Below are 19551 nucleotides of genomic sequence, written 5' to 3' on the forward strand. Positions count from 1 at the left end.
TGTGACGCTAAAGGACGATATTCAAGTAATTGGAAGCCAATACATAGTTTTAAACATGTTAGGGCCGGTTCACATATCGCGTCTTTTGCGCGCTCAAGTTCGTTATTTCAAATGTAGGCGCGCGGTATGCGCGCTCATAATGGAAGCGACGCGGTCGCGGTGCGACGCGCTCGTTTTTTCCAGGCGCGTCCGCGCCGCATCGAGATAAAAACATCTCAACTTTTCAGAATGCCGCAAGCGCACCGTAGGTCACGTGACACGAACCAACCAATCAGCTTCCTCGCCATTTTTGTTACCTCTTCTTAAAATATAATCAAACTGGTCCTTGTCCACTCTGGAATAGGCTTTGAACCTCCCATTGTTCAGGCGGAGTTCCTGAATCAGCTGGTGAAATTCCCCATGGTTCTTGCGTTTTTGTAGTATGGGGTGCACCCAAACACTGCGGCGTTTTTTTACTTTTCTGAGTAAATAAATCTTGTAACAGAGTTACAGCAAGGGTTTTTCGGTGGTGGAAATCCATTGCTGAAATTTCCTTCATGTAATGGAGAGCGCAGCTGATGGTTGCTTAGCAACGACAGACGCCTCCGGAGTGCAACCGCCCTAGCGCTTCTTTGGAAAAAGGAGAACGCGTGCGCCTAGCGTTTTCTACGCGTTTTTAGGCGCGATATGTGAATGGCCCCTTATTCTGCAATTTTATTCTCAAAAAGACCTTGTCGCCCATCATTCCATCAGTGTGGAGGCATCCTCACACATCTGGCTGTCAGATTTGTCATGCAGATGCAAGCTGGAAAAAAAAAACTTATAAAGAGAGCCAGAAAAACAAGCACTTCATGGGATCCTTCACTCCCTAAGGAGAAGACTGATGCCTTAGGGAAAAAAAAAGGCAGAGATGGTTCTGAGGTAGAGTTATACTGTAGATTCAAACCCTTCATTTGTAACATCTTTTTATAGTGTCCTGTATTACCATAGCAGATGTCTGAGTCACTTGCACTTGAATTCACTACTTTTCACATCTCACTTTAGCTGACTACGTCAAGAGTCACGCCGCTTCAAATCCGTGTCAGCTCTCTGAAGCACTGCTAAAGTTCCTTTGACGTCGCATCCTCGGGGAGACGCTTGTTAAACTCTAACAGCCAACAGGATTATTTCAGGTAAAGAAGCATTGGAGCTATTCACCCGAAAGTAAAGCCTTGCTCGACGTGGCGTTTAACATCTCCATGAGTAAGCCGTGCGTGTGAGCTGTGTTGATAAAGGGCATCTGAGGAACATTGTGACTTTTCAAAAGATTACAGGTGGGCTATCCGCTTCTCAAACAATAGCAGGACACATTTTCCAAAAAGACCTTACAGAGTATGCATATAACAAAGCATTGTGCACGACCAAGAAAGTGACGAGGAAAGGCAGGAAATGACTTTTTAGTGCTTGTGGATTGTAGACAACAATCCCCATAATGCATTGCAATGCTCAGCTCCGCAGGCCACTCCCACTACTCCGCCCATCAATGTAGAATGTAGAGTTGAGCTCCACTCTACGCTACCGCCTGGAAATCATTTCGCACAATGAAATCAGATAATGCGCGCTAATATAAAATGACGACATAAGAGCGTCAAGGAGGCGCCCGCGCCATCAGTCAATGGATTGGCGTGATTCTATATGGGATTCAGACAATCGCCACACTTACTCTGACGCCTAATTTTACATGTGAAATGCAGCTTTGTCTTCGGCATCTTCATTAATCCCCTCGCTATTAGACGTTCCGAGAGTCTCCCGCATGTTGATAACGTCTTCCTGATGCCCACAAATTAGTTAAAATCTCCCTAGAAACTAGAGCGAGCGAGCAAGAGCGCGCATGCGAGACAGATCAGACTGTGCTCCAAACCATATAGTGCACGCACGAGGGAGAGAGCGAGAGCCTTTTTGCGTGTGTGCGCCTCATGACACAGAGACTCTTCGTTCTTATTCGGTCTGGTTATTACCGTTTACGTTGGAACCGGTTCCCTATTGGCACAGCGTTTGCGGTACCCAACCCTATCCAGAATGCATCCGTCTCCGCATTCAGTACCTTCGTCCATATTTTCAAAAAGTTTCTGCCGGGGAAATCAAACGCACTGGAACTGATCTGTGATTGGTCTGTTAGTGCATTAGGCCCAACCCCCTATGGGTGGGTTTGAAAGGGTTGGGATCTAGCGCTTGTAGTCTTTACAGAAATCCCCCCTCTTACACTTCCTAGTTCCTACTACAATGACGTAAACATTAAGATTTTTACGTCATTACGTCTTTCAAAATAAAAGTCTTGCATCATAAAAACATTTAATAGTATGTTTTGTTGTTGTTGTTGTTTCTTCCTGGCTAGACATTATGAAACCCAGTCAAAATGGTCTTGTGACTTACGGTGGAGAAACACTGTTCTAAGGTACCCAGATCCTAAGGATGTATCATTCCATATTCTTCAGGATGAATAATGAAAACAGCTCTGAAGCCGCAAGAAATGACATTAGTACAATGCTGATTAGCCGATGAAGTCGTTATGTTGTTACATCATGCTACTCCCATGGGGAGTGTTTCTTCTGTCTATGTCGAGCGTTCAAAACGTTTACTTATAGGAGCCATGACGGTATAGATGCTCATTGCATTAAGCAACGAGACAGATTGCTGTAAGCTTCAGAACAGAGCCATTGTTTCTTGCCTGGTCTGACATACTGGTCTGACAAAGTTGGTGTTTCTGGACGCTCGTTGTATTCATCATGTATCCCCATGTAATAGAGACGAGTCCCTGCGGGAGCTTCTGGAAGAGTGGAGCTGGAAGTTGGCCTAATCAGCTGGCAAGGAACGCTGCTATCACCCTCAGTCATGTGCCTTCTACAGTCCCATAAAATTCTTTTCCGTTTAGTGAGAGAAGGGAATCCATTTTTGTGGCTCCAACTATTGTTCTCAAACTAATTATCATAATCACGTTCACAGCAGGTACCTTCACAGATTATCTCAAATCCATCTCCCATGTACGTCTGTTACGTGCTATTCACAATGGTGCTACAGTGGTTAAGTCTTATCTCTTGTCGTTTCCACTGTATTAACGTCGATCATACTTATGGCACATCTATATTAAAAGATAAAGACACAGCACTTAACCCCATTAAGCCAGACACTCAGTCAGTTGGGTGTCAGAAATCCCTCTTTGATAAAATTGCATCAAAGGAAATTGTCCTCAAACCCCTCAATGGAAAAAAAGCGAGTCAATGTTCTATGAGGTTTCTAAAAGTCAAGCTCACTTTTCTGGCTAAATCGAGACCCAAGGTGACCCGAAAGTCTTTTACTTGTTGAAAGATATCTGTTGCCCAGCAACTGCAAACAGCCAGAAAATGTGAATAAACTAATATCTTTGGAAAAATAACTGTCGTCAGTTCAGGCTCTCATTTAATATATATCATTTTTGTTGTCACTATTCCTGAGCAATGGACTACTTGCACAATTACTTCCACGTTCATTCTTTGTTTTTAAGTAGCAGTGAACCGTCGCAAGTCTGTCGTAATTAGGTTAAGTCTGCCCGCTGACTCTATACACGATGTGATTGGCCCGACCAGAGTTTGGTTTTTCCAGCTAAAACGTCTATGGAGAGATAAGAAAATGAGAAAGAAAATTCTGAAATAAGAAATATTTCATTTAAAATGTTTAAAGCAGTTGTTACCCCCCCATCAGGTTTGTTTACTGTCTTGACATTACCCCAAACCTTTAAAAGTATACATATTTTTTTTTGGATATATAATATATAGGCCCATATTAATTCATCTAATAGATAAATTCCTAATCGAAAAATTTGTTTGTGTGTGCGCATCTGTCCAGATGGTTAAAAAAAAAATTGCTCCTTTGATCCGTAGTGGCGAGACAGCTTACAAATAGAAAAGAAAAATAACCAGGAAATCTTACAGAATATTTAAAGGTTGGGTCAATGTGGCTTAAGGGACTTTGTTTTTGCATGGGACCCTGGATGCATTGGTGCAAATCAATGATCAGAGCCAATTTCAACAATGTCAAGCCAGCCATTTTTGTACACACTCTTATCTTTCAACATTCTCAGGATGAGAGTGGCCGGTGCATTTAAGCTCTTTACTTCTCAAGTCTTTAGGCTTTAGAGATGAAGGGTTCATTTTGAATGGACCATCAGCAAATGTGCAGGGTGGATATAGTAAAACCCTTGAAAATGTACGTGTAATGTGTCTGCGGGATGCTGGAGTGGTGTTAGTTGGATTGGAATGAGTACGGCTGGTCATTTGGAACTGACCCTGAAGGGATGACAGGGAAATATGCAAAGCCATCCCATCATGAGAGTGAAGTGCGTTCCTCCTGACACTAATCTCTTCCCATGCAAAATAAACCATGGCCTGTTCCCAGCACTTTAGGATTTTACAGTTTGTCAGTCTAATCTGACCCCGGCTAAAACTCGCTGATCCAGAACCGCATGCTGGAAACCATTGTGCGTATACCAATCACTGTTGGTTTCAAGGTGATTTTTAGTGGCTGTATAAAGTCAGTTCCCCTCGAGTTCACACAGGTGTAGTAGCAGAGTAACCAGTTATAGTTCATCACATTATATAGACACGTTCCACAAATTTTCCGGCAATCAAAAGTTTCCAATACTTTTTTCCTCTTTTCTTTCCGAATGCTGTGGTTTTATCGTTTAAGCTCTGTACAAATCACTTAATGAAGTGTTCTGAATGAAAGTGTGCTTATATTAAACTTTTGTTAAATATATATTTTTTATAAATCAGATAAAAAATTGTCTAGTCATCTAATGCAATGAAAATAGTGTGTGTGTGTGTGTTAACCAATGAAAAACTTCCATTAACACACATTTTAAGGTCTGTTTTAATTTTTCTATTTTTTTATTATTATTATTATTTTTGGAGACAATGACTAACTTCCACTTTATACTTAGCATAGAATTAAGAATTAAGCATATTTTATCTCCAAATCATCTGGGTGTTTTTAACTTGGAAGGTTTTTGTAATATTTTTGAAAGAATTCTCTTGAATTTGATACAGTAAAATGAATGTTATTATTTTGTTGTTGTGGAGATTATTGTTGTGTCTATAATAACATCATGACTGAATAAAGAAATTTGATTGATTGATTGATTGATATATATATATATACATATACATACACACACACACAGTATATACAGTGTATAAATAAATATATATATATATATAAATAAATATATATAAATAAATAAATAAATATATATATATATGCCCCTGGGTGCTCAAGCAATATTTCTTATTCTTAACATTTCTTACATCATTATTATCATTGTTAAAAATAGTTATGCTGCTAAATATTATATTATTATATTTTTTGTGAAAACTGTGGTGATGTTTTTTTTTTTTTGAGGATTTTTTTGAGGAAAAGTAAGTTTCAAACAACATCTATTTTAAATAGTGAACAATGTAAAGGTTTTACTGTCATTGCATCCTTGCTAAATAAAAGTATTGATTTTTTAAAAGATCTTTCTGAATCCAAATGTTTGAAATACATTGCAATACCATTATGTATATATATCTTACAATTTAAAAAACATATAATTCTTTGTTCACATTACAGTTAGTTTTTTTTTTTTTTTTTTTTTTTTTTTTTGCATTACGGTGATGAGAATTGTGGTGTAAATTTACTTAATTGTAAAGAAAATACCGTAATGTACGGTTGCATAAGATGCAGCCAGAAAGGTCTACTTTTACATCTACTCAAGTACACACATCCTTCCTAATCACACACGTTGATACGCATACAAACACATTGAATCACATACCCTCCAACATCTGCTCAGCCTCTCCTTATTTTAGACAGAGCTTTTAGATAGTCTCTGAGAGAATGATACACTTCCTCAGCCAACTTGATATTAAAAGCTCAAGCATCCCTGCAGGCATATGTCCATAGAGAAACCCCACTGTGGTAAAGCTGTTTGCTATCCTTGGCATGTGCCTCTCTCATAACACATACAGAAGCCTTCCCCTGCCATTAACAAAACAGACCCTCACTTGCTGGAGAACGTTTGTCTCTGTTTCCTCTGTTTTCTCACAAAATTGTCACAAATCTCAGATAGGCGAAACCTTCAGGGTGCATCTCACAAAACGTACATTATTATCCAAATTTCCACCCCAATTCTCATTACGGTAAGGTAAAAGCCATTTTTATTACTGTAATGTGAAAAATCTGTGATATGTTATTTAAATTGTAAAATGGAAGCATTTCTATTGCCTGTAGTGTATGTTGATATAAATAGAACAAATAATTATCACATTTTTTTTTTCCGTAAAAGTTAAAAAACACTGACAAATGCCTGTAATTTTGTAAAACCTGCTTAATTATCATAAAAATAAGGTCATTATATAAAAATCTAATATAGTATCTTTATATATTTGCATATTTCCAATAAATAAAAAGCACAACAATTATGTATTACACTGTTTAAAAGTTTGGGGTCAGTAAGATTTTGTATTTTTTGTAAATTTTGTAAATTATTTATTGTAATTTATTGTACCATTACAGTGCTAACAGTAATATTGTGAAATATTACAATTTAAAATAACAGTGATATATTTTAATATATTAAAATGTAATTTTAGGTTGATATAACAATATATTACCAAGTTGAGCAAATATTTGTTGGTATTTCAATATTTTTTTGTGTTTTTTTTGTTGTTGTTAAAATTACATTGTCAGATTTAAAAATATAATTTAAATTCATTTCACTATCGAATCGCATATTGAATAGCACATTTTTTAGAAAAGTTATCGCATATCGCATTTTTCTTCAATATCTTGCAGCCCTAAAGCATGTCGGACCCAAGTTTATTAGATCCATGTCGTACAGTGTGATTTGTAATGATCTTATAGGATTGCCAAAATTACAGGGTCTGCAGCAGCAGGCATAAGGTAAACGGTGGCCAAGAGAACTAAGAATGAATATTAAACAAGACATAAACTAAGCATGAATGCGGCAATAGCAGGGATACCTTCGGTCTATAATATTTTTTCTGTCTTTCTCTGTTCTCAATCTTTCTTTCTTGAAATGAACAAGACGAACACAATGCACGAATACAATACCAGTGAACCTTGGCACTTTTGTTAGTACTTTCATAAGCACACAACAGTGAGGCTGTCAGTTGTCCTTTGTGATAATTGTGTTCCAGCCCAACGCTCAGCCTCCCGTCCTCTGTGCCTCCGTATATGAGCCCTGCACACACTGCTTTGATCGTTTCGTGTTGTGGCTGTTACACATGGGAGAATACCTTTATTTCATCATGTGAGCTGAGCGTTGATGACTGAATCTTTACTGTGAGGAATGACAGAATGAAAATAGGGTATCAGCAATACAAAAGAACTCGGGCCTGAATGTGAATCTGATGAATGTTGCAATTCAAAGAATTTCAAGTTGCTGCGTTTCGGGGTTCTGTTGTCATCAGCGAGTTTTAATGGGTGATTTTTTGTAGGCCAATCTCTACATGACTTGAAGTCAAATGAAGGATGTCTGTTTCTTTTATTGAGCATGGAGTTACTTCCTGGTACATTCGGCACAATATCATTGGATTAAAGGGTTCATATACTTTTCCCCACTGTGGTCTGCTTGTAACGTTAGTAAAGTTCATCATACTCTAATGGCAATTCGTGAATATTTCACATTTTCGCGAAATGGTAGTGAATTTGTATGATCTCATTCGCACATTTTTTAAAGATCTGCTTACACCCTGCTTACAACAGAGGGTTGTGGTGGTAGACTGGTGGAGCTTAGGTTTTTTTTTTTCTAAAAATCTTAAATTTTCATACGACTAACATTTAAATTGTAACGTTTTTACGTAAAGTTTTAGTTTTTAGTTTCTATGTTTATTGGTTTTTCTATATTTTCCATCATGGTTGAGTTATTTAGCAAAGTTAACCCATTAGCCCCTAATGGTGAATTTATGTAACTACGCTGTAAAAAAAAAATCTTTTCATGATTAGTAATCACAACATTTTTTTTCTTTTGTCAAATCAACTTAAATAATTTATTTAGTTCAGATAACATATCATTTTGAGTTTCTGATGATTAAATCAGTCTCCTTCATTGTATTAGCTCACTTTTTCCATTTCAAAGAACTTAAAATTTTAAGGCAACCAGGTTACTTACTTTTTTACGTTGTACGCAATGTGGTTATACAGTATCTTTTTCTTTTTGAAATGAGCTGCATCCTCTGACAAAATTAATATTTTTGCATACAACATAGCTAATACACCTTGCACCAATGCAAAAAAAAAAAAAAAAAAAAAAACATAGCAAAAGGAAAAGGTGATGAATCATGCAAGATGATTTACTAAGGTTTGCTCTCGTCAATTTACTGGTATTTGCACCATTATTTACCACCCAAAAAAGCATGTCTGAAACCAGATGCTCTGCTCCTGGTAGATTGCGTTGGTCATTATGGAAATGATTCGGCTGTGTCTGTGTTCTTTAATGTGTGTGTCATCAGTAGATCACATGGAGAACTTCTCACTCCCTTATTTTTTTTAAATTTGGTAAATTTGATTAAAAAAATTTCAGAGCTTAAATTTGAATTTGAAGCCTTTTAAGTGTGCTGAGGATGAAGTTTTGAGTTCTGAAAGTTACAATATGTTTTCATAGCACGTCAAGTTCTTTTATCTCAAAAGATCAATGAAGATTAGATACCTCAAATAACCCCTTAAACCACAGGAGAGGAATGAGCGTGGTTTCATTAAGCAGGTTAATTAAAATGATGTTCAGGTTCTGATGACTAAATCAACTGTAGAAATTCGTAAAAAGGCTGAAGAGCAAAGCACCTGTTTCTGCATGAAAACTCTCCCTCTTTCTTCACTCACCTCCCCTTAATTTCACCTTTATTCTCTCTTGTTTTATCTGTCTCACGTGGTCGACAGCCGGTTCTGGAGAATGGGGAGCTGGAACAGTAGAGAAAAAGTGCAAATGTCAGTGAAACTGTCTGCTTCATTTACCCAGGACCAAAAAAGTGCCTTATTACAAAAGATTGATTTATGATAAAGCACTCAGGAGACCTTGAGGTCCTACAATGAGAAAAGACTTCATACAGCCGAGTCAAGCGTCCCAATAGAACAAATTATCTCTCCATTGAAGAAACTCAACACAACTTTTTGTTGCTTTTGACCTAAAGCTAATAACTGATATAAAGGGCAGATATTAAGGGATAGTTTACCAAAAAAAAAAAAAAAATGAAAACCCACTTCATGCAATTCAAAACATCATTCTGTTTCACTCCTTTTATATATGAAACACAAATCAAGTTATTTAGAACAAATATTAATTACTCGCTCTCAAATTCAGTACACATTCAACATCATTATTTTGAATTAGACATAACTCTCATGAAAAACGACTCTAATTCTTTTTTTTCTGTATTGTACGACTCCTTTCATGTGTAGAACGCAAATAAAGCTTATTTTAACAAATGTTAATTACACACTGTTATATGAGTCAGAAAACTGAAATCTCACAAACCTAAAAAAAAATAAACATCACAGTTCTCGGTTCATTTTTAATCATGCATAAATGAATAATTTCTTGCATGACTTATTTTCTGTACGTCATCATTCTCCTTTCATATGACGAACACAAGTAACAACATTTTTTAATAAATGTAAATAACACATTTAACTCCTATGACTGAGTCTCACAAACCTGAAATATAAACCTGATATATATCATATTAACGGTTCCCAGTTCATTTTGAATTGAGGATGACGGAAATATGACACGTTAAATGACGGACTAAGTTTGATTCAAACTGCAAACTCACTAACAAGTTGGAGAATATTTTGTAAATCTTTTTAAATAACTCATTAAAAAGCGGTTAATAAGAGTAATTTGTTCTTGCATTGGACATTACAACTTGTGCTGTAATGGGTTGTTCCTTGGAGGAAACACTGGTTCCAAATTAACCTTTGTGCGCCCTTATGGCATTTTTTGTCTTTTTCAGTTTTGATATATTTTTTTAATCATTTTGCCTGTGTTAATGTCAACTGCATACCTTTTGGCACAAGTGTGTATTTTTATTGGAATTGTACTATTTCACCCTCATTTCCTTTAATAAATCTATTTGACACTAGTAGCACCAAATAGCTACACTCAGGACAAAAACGTACCCATTGAAACCCAATAAAAAAATGCTATTTTTAATCTCAGGGTCATTTAATAATAATAAAAAATAGTAGTAAGCTTTGTAGGCTTTCATTCTGTTGGCAAGGCTTCATAATAATAGAAAAAAATACTATTTTTTTAACCAAAAGGTGCCATTATCAACCTCAAACTTGGAGCTCAATTTATTTAGATTCATGGCTTTAAATTTCTAGCAGTTTTAGAGTTCAAAATGTTTCATGTGGACGCTGGCATCAGTTTCTGAAAACATATTAATGGGTGTTAACTGGGCTTAAAGGGATACTTCATCTCTGGAAAGATGAATGTGTATTTAAAATGGGTCATTTATGTAAATGAAATGTGAAATTATTTTTGAATTTTGAGTTTTCTAGACTGAGAAAAGCCAGAAAAATTTATTTTTGGCTTATGTGGATGAAAGACAACAACTCCCAGAATTCACTTGCTTCGCTGCCCTAGGAAGCCACACGTACCGGTAACAGAGCGCAGTAGTTAAACAACAAGTCTAGGCTACTAGTGAGACTACGTGATGAGTCTGCCCGAAAATGTGTTTCGAGATCGCTCAAAATGTCTGGGATTCGGCTTTTGCATTCTACAGTCATAATTCATCATGTTTACAATGGCAAGCAGAACGAGTGAGGGCCGCGGGAGAACGGCACGAGGCCGGTGGCGTGATTACGATGAGCGAAACCTGTGAGACGCACCGGTCTCGTATCTCTCACGGAGGAGCGTGAATTTTCTTTGCAATGTTAAACATGTGTAGAAAAATTAAAATTTTTGTGTCATCAGAGGATTTTTTCCAGACAAAAAATACATAAATCTCTTGTCTCGGGGGATATGAGGGTGGAAAGCACAGCAATTTGAAAATACTACAGATTTCCTACTAATACAAAGCTTAATGCTAAATCCTGAAGTATCCCTTTCAGTACTCCATATGTCGAGTGGTGATTGGCTAGATTTCTGATTAATGAATGACTTGATATTAGAGTCTTCCCAGTAGAACTTGCACTAGAGCTCCCATTTCTAAATGCCTCATAAATGTGGCACACACCAAGGTCGAAATGTGCAAACATGAAGAAAAAAAAAAAAAAATCACAGAATTTTGATTGTTGGATGAATAAATCATCAAGGCAAAACCTCCATCATGTTTCAGGCTATTCTAAGAGAAGTACGGTTAATACAAGGTTAAGTCCTGAAATGCAGTGCAATACTGACCTTTCTAGAAGAATAAGGCTATTCATGCTCATCCTATATAGTCAAATAAATATTATCCACCTTATTCTTACACCCCATGATGCTTTTCTCAAATTGTGGGTATAAAGTCAGTTAAGCTGTAAACAATCAGTGAAAGGCTCGCTCTATGAATTGAAAATAGTAAAAAAGTGTCACAATGAGATGACATTAATCTACGCACCCAAGAAATTTAAGTGTAAAAGCATCAACAAGGTACATTCAACAGACCAAAAATAGCCCCAAAGCACCAGTCTTTGGTTAAATATCACTGTATTAGGCAAATACTGTATATCTGTATTGTATTGTATAACAAGCCTTAATCAAAAATGTTCATTAACTAACAGCATCTGATACTAGTGATTTCTGTCATTTTGACAGATTATCAATTGCATTTACCTGTTAAAACAAAGAGACGTGAGGATTTGAGGAGAATAACGAGAGATTATTTGTGCATTCCAGTGAATTATTAATGGAATATCGTAAATTAAATTCGGGAGAAGAGACCACAAATGTGCCGTATGTTGTCCTTTTTCATACTTTTCCAGTGGATTGCAAAGAGAAAAAAGAAACGAGGAAAAGAAAGCAGCGACTGAAAAGAGCTCTTGCCAGATATTCTTCTTATAACATGTCATGTTAAAATACCAACAAAACTGACGGATCAGCTGTATTTGTATGCCAATCTTATGATTTGAAATGACTCGTTTCAGCCTTTTTAAATGGAAGTTCCCCAAACCGGAAGTGCCACCCATAATTCAAAACACAAGGTCATCAGGAATAAGGTGGATTTAAATCAAATAAAATTACCCCTATCTTAAATATTCACACTCTAAGAATGTTGGGTTGTTTTAACCCAACTTTGGGTCAAATATGGACAAACCCAAAGGTTGGGATAAAAATGTAATTTAAAAATGTAACCCAATGGCTAGGTTTGTCCATATTTGACCTAGTTATCAAGTTGGGTTAAAACAACCCAGCAATTTTAGAGAGCATCTACAATGGATAGCAAGCTTCAAACCAAATTATTCCTGGAGAAGCCTGCATGTGTCATTGTGGATCCCCAGCAGGTTGGTCACAGATGTGAATCAACAGCATTCTTTGGCTTTCCCCAAACATAAACCCTTCATGGTTTGAGAAAAGATGACACATGAGACCGTATTGGGCAATGCGATTTTGTGCTTTGGATTTGAATAAGCGATTTGCTGAATGGCAGCCCTGCCACAAATTCCCCAACTCCATGAAGTTGGCGACGACTGGGTTTAGGGTCACAAAACAGCTGGTTCAGGAAATTTGTGCCTGTAGCCTGTACTTCTGTGCAGTGTTGGGGGTAATCAGATTACTTTAAGTAAAGTAACACATTACTTTTTAAATTTAATTTCTTTAGTGTCTTTGCTGCCGAACTTCGATGATCCAACACAACCATCCCACTAAGCAAAAATGACTTTCCCTTTTTTTTTAGTTAGACTGTTGATCTTTCTTCTCCTGTATCTTCTTTTCTGCAATCCAAAATGTCAGCACAGCTGAAAGGTTTGTTGAGCTGCACTGTCTACTGTACAGCCGTAAATTTGCATTTCCTTCAGCCTGAGGCTCATTTCCTTTACGTTTGCCAAACCTTTGTTTGTTATGTGATTTAAAGCAAGCTCAGCCAAGGTGAGAAAAGGTTAATTTAGTTGAAAAATTACTATAAAGCAATTCGGTTTTTTTAAGCTAAATCTGCAACACAAAGTAGTGGTGCTTCAGAACGAATCAGTGTGTTTGAACTAATCAGCTGAGTGAGTGACTCAATGACTCAAACAGTCACTTGTTTCATTGATTAATAAATCAGTGTTTTGAAAGAACCGTTTGAATGAATGCTCACTTAGAAAGACAGTCACTAGTTGTATGTTAGGAGCAGAAGGAGCCGGTCTGTCGAAGGAGCAGACAAGCAGTGATACAAAGAGTAAAAGTCCCACAGCTGTCTGCTGACTGAGCATTAGTTCAGATAGTGGTGACTGCCAGTAGTGCAAGGAGAAAAATGCTACCTGAAAGAGTGACAGTAGTCTAATGATGTTGCTATGCTAATTGTTCTGGGTTCTGGGCTTTAACAAAAAGGTTATAAGTTCAGTCCCAAATTGGTGTGAACCTTGGACTGAAGTTAATGAGATTGCAATCCTTCTCCATCACCACTGTGCCCTTCGCACTCATTTAACCTCAGGTTACTCCAAGAAGACTGTCCTAGCAATCAGTACTGCCGTTTTCACTGGATTAACAGCATTTGCTTAAAGGGTAATTCCACCGGTGGAGACATGAATATTTATTGAAAGTGGGCAATATACTGTATGTAGTAGAATAGCATCATAAATTTCTCATTTAAGTCCTTCTTGGCCGATAAAAGGCAGAAAATGACTTTTTAGTGCTTGTGGATTGTAGACAACAATCCCCATAGTGCATTGCAATGCTCAGCAGGCCACTCCTACTACTCCGCCAACGTAGACTAGAGTTGAGCTCCACTTTACGCTACCGCCTGGAAATCATTTCGCACAATGAAATCAGATAATACGTGCTAATATAAAATGACGACGTAAGAGCGTCAAGGAGGCGCCCGCGCCATGAGTCAATGGGTTGGCGTGATTCTATATGGGCTTCAGACAATCGCCACACTTACTCTGACGCCTAATTTTACATGTGAAATGCAGCTAAACCTTGGAGCGTTTTGTCTTCGGCATCTTCATTAATCCCCTCAGACGTTCCGGGAGTCTCCCGCATATTGATAATGGCTTCCTGATGCCCGCAAATTTGTTAAAATCTCAAATATGCACGTAAAAACTCATTTTTGCGTATAAATTACACGACAATACACGATGCGTGTTATAGGGACGCATTTACGTGAGAACAGGCAGAAGCGAGAGACTTTGCGTGTGTGTGCCTCATGACAGAGACTCAGGCACTGAAAGTTTCGTTCTTATTCGGCCTGGTTATTACCGTTTACGTTGGAACCGGTTCCTTATTGGCACAGCGTTTGCGGTACCCAACCCTATCCATAATGCATGCGTCTGCGTATTCAGTACCTTCGTCCGTCTTTTCAAAAAGTTTCTGCCAGTGAAATCAGATGCACTGGTACTGATCTGTGATTGGTCTTTTAGCGTATTAGGTCCAACCCCCTACGGGCGGGTTTGAAAGGGTGGGATCTAGCGCTTGTAGTCTTTACAGAAATCCCCCCTCTTACACTTTCTCCTACAATGACGTAAAATGACGATTTTTGCGTCATTGTAGGAGGAAGTGAAAAAGGTAAATAGCGGATTTCTCTCATCTCATGGGAAAATGAGAGAGTGTTGCACGACCATTCAATAGTATAACTGGGTTTCTAACAATGGAAAGCTTAATGCAAATGGGTGGAGTGTCCCTTTAAATGACAATTAGCTAAATGCATAGTGGATAAGAGAATAGTAAAGCGGGTAAGGTAAAAGATAAAGGTAATCTATTTTTCTATTTGGTTGGAACAGATTTATAAGACTTTCGACAAAGGCTTCTGTGTTCCTCTTCGTCCATTACCTGTTCTCATGCAATAGAAAATGATTTAGTAATTCAATTCATTAAAACTAATTAAAAACAATTCAATTGAGCTATTTTCACAACGTAGGCTAAATTTTAAAATATATCAAGAATCGTTGTTGTATTCTCACTAAGAAGTACACCAACAAACTTTAAAAGCAGCAGAAAGTCTCGGCTCACAACATCTCTTGCATCCGGCTTTGATTTGAATTAATTTTGCAAACATAAGCTGCACCATTTTTCTTTGTGGATGTTTCCCACGTCCTTTTACCCTTTTTGCAGCATGATGAAGATAAAGTAAGACAGCGGAAGAAGAAAATTGCAAATTATTGCTGCGGAGTCACTGATGAACACACGGCTGCATGTCTGCTGTTATCCTAGTGGAGAAATATACACACCAAACACCATTAATGGGGGAATTATGCGTGCCAACAGCCAAGTCATTTAATGACTTATACAGCAGTATAACATCTCGGAGCATTTAAAATGAGACTCTGGAGAGCGGTTCGTATTTATGGATGCGTGAACATCATAGACATATACAGATCACATAAACTTATAAATACTTGAGACATTATCCACCGTGCTATTTGAACTGTTGCACAAGCAAAGGTGACAGGCAGCTTAACTGAGTTGTATACTTTCATACAGTGACAAAGATCCATCTTGAATTTACAGGTTGTTGAAAAGTTGGGTAACACTTTACTTGAAGGGGTGTGCATAAAACTGACATGACACCTTCATAATCATGACATATGTCTTGAATATGAAGGAGGGTTCATGCATGTTTATGACAAGTGTATTTCGCTCAATAAAGACATTTTGAATGCAAATATGACATTGTTTAAGATGTCTTTGTTATGACATCTTGGCATAAACCACAACATCATGACCTGTGAGTGTCTTTGTCATGACAACTTGACATAAAATGAAGTTAAACTGTCATGTGGTTGGCTTTGACATTGGCTGTCATGAGGCATTATAAGTGTGTCATGAATATTTTTCGTGACCTCAACTACAGTGGTACTAATCGAATTTGTCATTAAAAAGTTATAATGGCTTCATGACAGCCAATGTCAAAACCAACCACCTGACAGTTTAATGTAATGTTAACCAATAAAGCTAGGAGGCCATGTTTTTGACAGGTTGTGTTGTCTTAGAAAAGTCAAGTTGTCATGACAAAGACACTGACAGGTTATGATGTTATGGTTTATGTCAAGGTGTCATAACAAAGACATCTCAAACAATGTCATATTTGCATTAAAAATGTCATAACTGAGCGAATGACACTTAATGACAGTTGTCACAAACATGCATAAAACTTCCTTCATATTCATAACATATGTCAGGTCATGATTATGAAGGTGTCATGTTAGTCTTATGCACACCCCTTCAAGGAAAGTGTTACCAAAAGTTAGAATGATTGAAAAAAATCTTTCAAAAAGCCCAAAAGAGCTCACTTTGAAAAACGATCTTCTGGAGCACCACAGCCGGTGGTTTGAATATTTGTAAAAATAAAAATACTTTCATCTAAATCATGTAAATTCATCATACAACTTTAAATAGCAGTAATATGACTTTATAACTTTAAATAATGCAGCAAGAAAATATTTTATGGACAACAGCACAGTACTCTGCCTGGGGATCTTCAGCTCTGACTAATTTTGAACCACCTAGAGGAAAATTGTATTTCTTAAGACTTTCCTTTTATCTCAGGAGAATTAATACATTCCCAATCAAGTTCCTTTTAAGTATCGACTTTGTCTGTGATGTCTCTCCCAAAAAAGCTTTGGATGAGTTAAAATAGACTCAAATGAGACAAATGTTGACATACAGTAAGACTATAGAGCTGTTTTAAGCATCAGAGGATTCTGATGAGAAGCATTTGCATTCATATTAATATCTGAATTTTGACAGCAAACACTGTCTTAGCATGGTGTGTGACAATATTGCTTTTCTCTAGAAAATTGGTCAAATAGTGTCAGGGTTGGTGGCTGTAGAAAATCACACAACACAACGGACAAATCAAGAAGAATCATATTTGATAGCAAATACTCATGAATATATAGAAATGATAAATTATTACCACCAACATAATGAGAACGAACAAAGAACTGAGGAAACTAAGGGTTTAATTAGGGATAATTAGAAGGAACAAGTGTGAACTCAATCAAAAACCATGGAGACAAAGGAGACTCAATTCAAGGAGACTCAATCCTGTTGCATGTTCTCGTGGGGCGGGGTAAACAACCATCTCTGATATTTTGAATTTGGACTGCAGTACCTATTTCGGCCACTAGCTGTCATTCTTACAAACAGCACCTTTAAACAGTGAATTGATCTCTTCTTGTAAACTAATTGATGTGGGTTCGGATGGCAATTAAATTACCGCACGACCTTAGTGTTTGTCAAAAACCTGTAGGGAATTCGGCCAGGGATTTTTACCTGGGTGGTGGGAGAAAAACACTGACCTTCTGGTTTCGGACGGCAATAAAATCACACACAAGCCCCTAGCCCATATACCCCCTATAACGCTATCTGAATAGGGTTTTAGACAAGGAATACGGACCCATTTCTGTGATCTCCTGATTCTCATGTGCCTGTATATAATCTCTAGTGTGATTTCTCCCTCATGTGTCTTAGTGTGTGTTCTGCTCTGTTCTCCACCGGACTGCCAGCCAGCCACCCACCCCCCTCTATAAGACAAAGACTTTCATTAACATCATTCAACAACCATCCATCAACTGCTATAATCAATATCTACTTGCCTGTTTATCTAACCATCCTCAGTGTATATTTCCTGACACCTGGGGCTATACGGATACTGCCAACCTTAATTCTCGATTTAAGATTAGAAAGTTAAATTACACACATATGAGAAGATTTTGAGTTAGGATGTTTCTGTAAAGAGCCCCTGGAGGTGTAAATGCCATGTGACTAATCATTCTACAATAATGACATCATGACAGAGATGATTGACACCACAAGTTCCAAGTGACTTCACTACCAACTATCCAGAGCTGTCATGGGAAAAATATTTTACACAGTATGTCCATTATCGCTTTTAAAATCCTTCCAATAAATAGTCAGGCACAGGTAAAATGTGTTATATTAATAACGTGTGATTCGTGCTGTATGTTGCTCGCAATAAATCAGAATACATGCCCAACAGTGAAGTCTTTTGACTCCAAAATGGTTTATTTATCAGCCCAGACTAGGTCTGTGCTAACCAGTCAAATCTAGTCCCAGAATTAATACTGAAATGTATCATAGTTTGAAATTTCAATCTCCTTACTAAACACGTGTAACAACAGGAATGGGTCTCTCTACATTGAAAAAAGTGGAGAGATTATTTTTAAGAAACTGACTTCTGAAATCCAGGGCTCATGTGATATTGCCAGTGCTGGGACTGCATTTTTGTGTTAAACCCTGCTGTAGGCGACTGTACGAAAACTCGATGCAGCTCTCTAACACCTTGCCGTCAGGCAGAATTTAAGTTTCAAAGCTGTATCCAGACCAAATAATAACCTGTGAGGTCTATTTTACTGTGAATGGAATTACTGTCATTCAAGATTGATGAAACCTTTAAAGAAGAACACAAATGTTTTTTAGGGTTTAGGCCAATTAGTGACGTTTTTTTATAAGTGTAATGTTTTATTTTCTAGGATTTGTGTGTGTGTGTTCTTGTTAAACAGTGAGAGGACCAAATGTCCCCACATAGATAGTAAAATGTGAAAAATTTGACATGATAGAAAACCGCTTATAAATCAAGCCAGGCTAGTAGTGATACATTTCGTAAAATAGGCAGAATTTGTTTCGAATCAAAAGCAACAAAGCTTATTACGATTATGGAAAGAGCCCTACAATGTCTGAAAACAGGATAGACTCGATTCTGGTCCAAAAGCAGTGCTTTGCAACAAAGACAGGCTGAATTTATGAATGAAAGTGTGAAAGTTATGTCACAATGTTGATAACGTTGTATATCCTTCGGCCTTCGCGCTTTTTTAAGTGTGTAACGTTAACTGTTATACGGAAATCCTCGACCTTATTGGGTAGGCCTAAGTTATACTACTTGTATTTCACGTAAAATATACAGTTTGTACAGAATAAAAACCATTAAGTCTATGGAGACTCCACACAAAGATAGTAAAACCGTTTATGTTAGTGTGTGTGTGGCCTACCATTCAGTTCCATGAAGCGCAATTCCAGTGTGTACAAGTAGCACCAAAGCAACAGCATTAGCCTAAGTTACAAACAAAAGTCACACACCGCCATCTGCTGGCCAACTAACGTTAGCCTATATCAGAGGATTCAAACTGAAACCTTGTGCTCAATATTCTTTAAAAAATGGAAAAGTGAACAAGTGCATTAATGTCTTCGATTGACTCTCTTATTACAAAATGAGAAAATTACAAAGTGTAGCAGCTGACAAAGTCATTTTTCTCTCCTCTCTCACGGACCTCCCATCTGAATGAGATGACAAGACAATTACGAGCCAAGATTGATCTTTCAAAAGGCTATTCACGTCTTCGGTAATTACATACTTGATGTGAGGTCTAATGAAGATATTGTCAAATTTGCTATGCATTTAAGGGGGAAAGGAAAGAAAGTAA

At 37.4% G+C, this 19551-nt stretch overlaps 1 long non-coding RNA gene across 1 annotated transcript in view; it reads right to left on the bottom strand.

Moving 5' to 3' along the window:
• The window catches only part of LOC148973586 (uncharacterized), a 29061-nt gene extending 9851 nt beyond the window's left edge, over positions 1-19210 (bottom strand). Inside the window, exons 1-2 of the long non-coding RNA XR_016146610.1 lie at positions 19120-19210; positions 8872-8949 (exon numbers count right to left, since the gene is read on the bottom strand). This is a non-coding gene — a long non-coding RNA (uncharacterized LOC148973586). The remainder of the gene's footprint in view (positions 1-8871; positions 8950-19119) is intronic.
• Positions 19211-19551: the final 341 nt, after the last annotated feature.

The sequence above is a fragment of the Pimephales promelas genome, chromosome 15, assembly GCF_988280905.1.
Source record: "Pimephales promelas chromosome 15, fPimPro1.hap1.1, whole genome shotgun sequence".
NCBI lineage: Eukaryota > Metazoa > Chordata > Actinopteri > Cypriniformes > Leuciscidae > Pimephales > Pimephales promelas.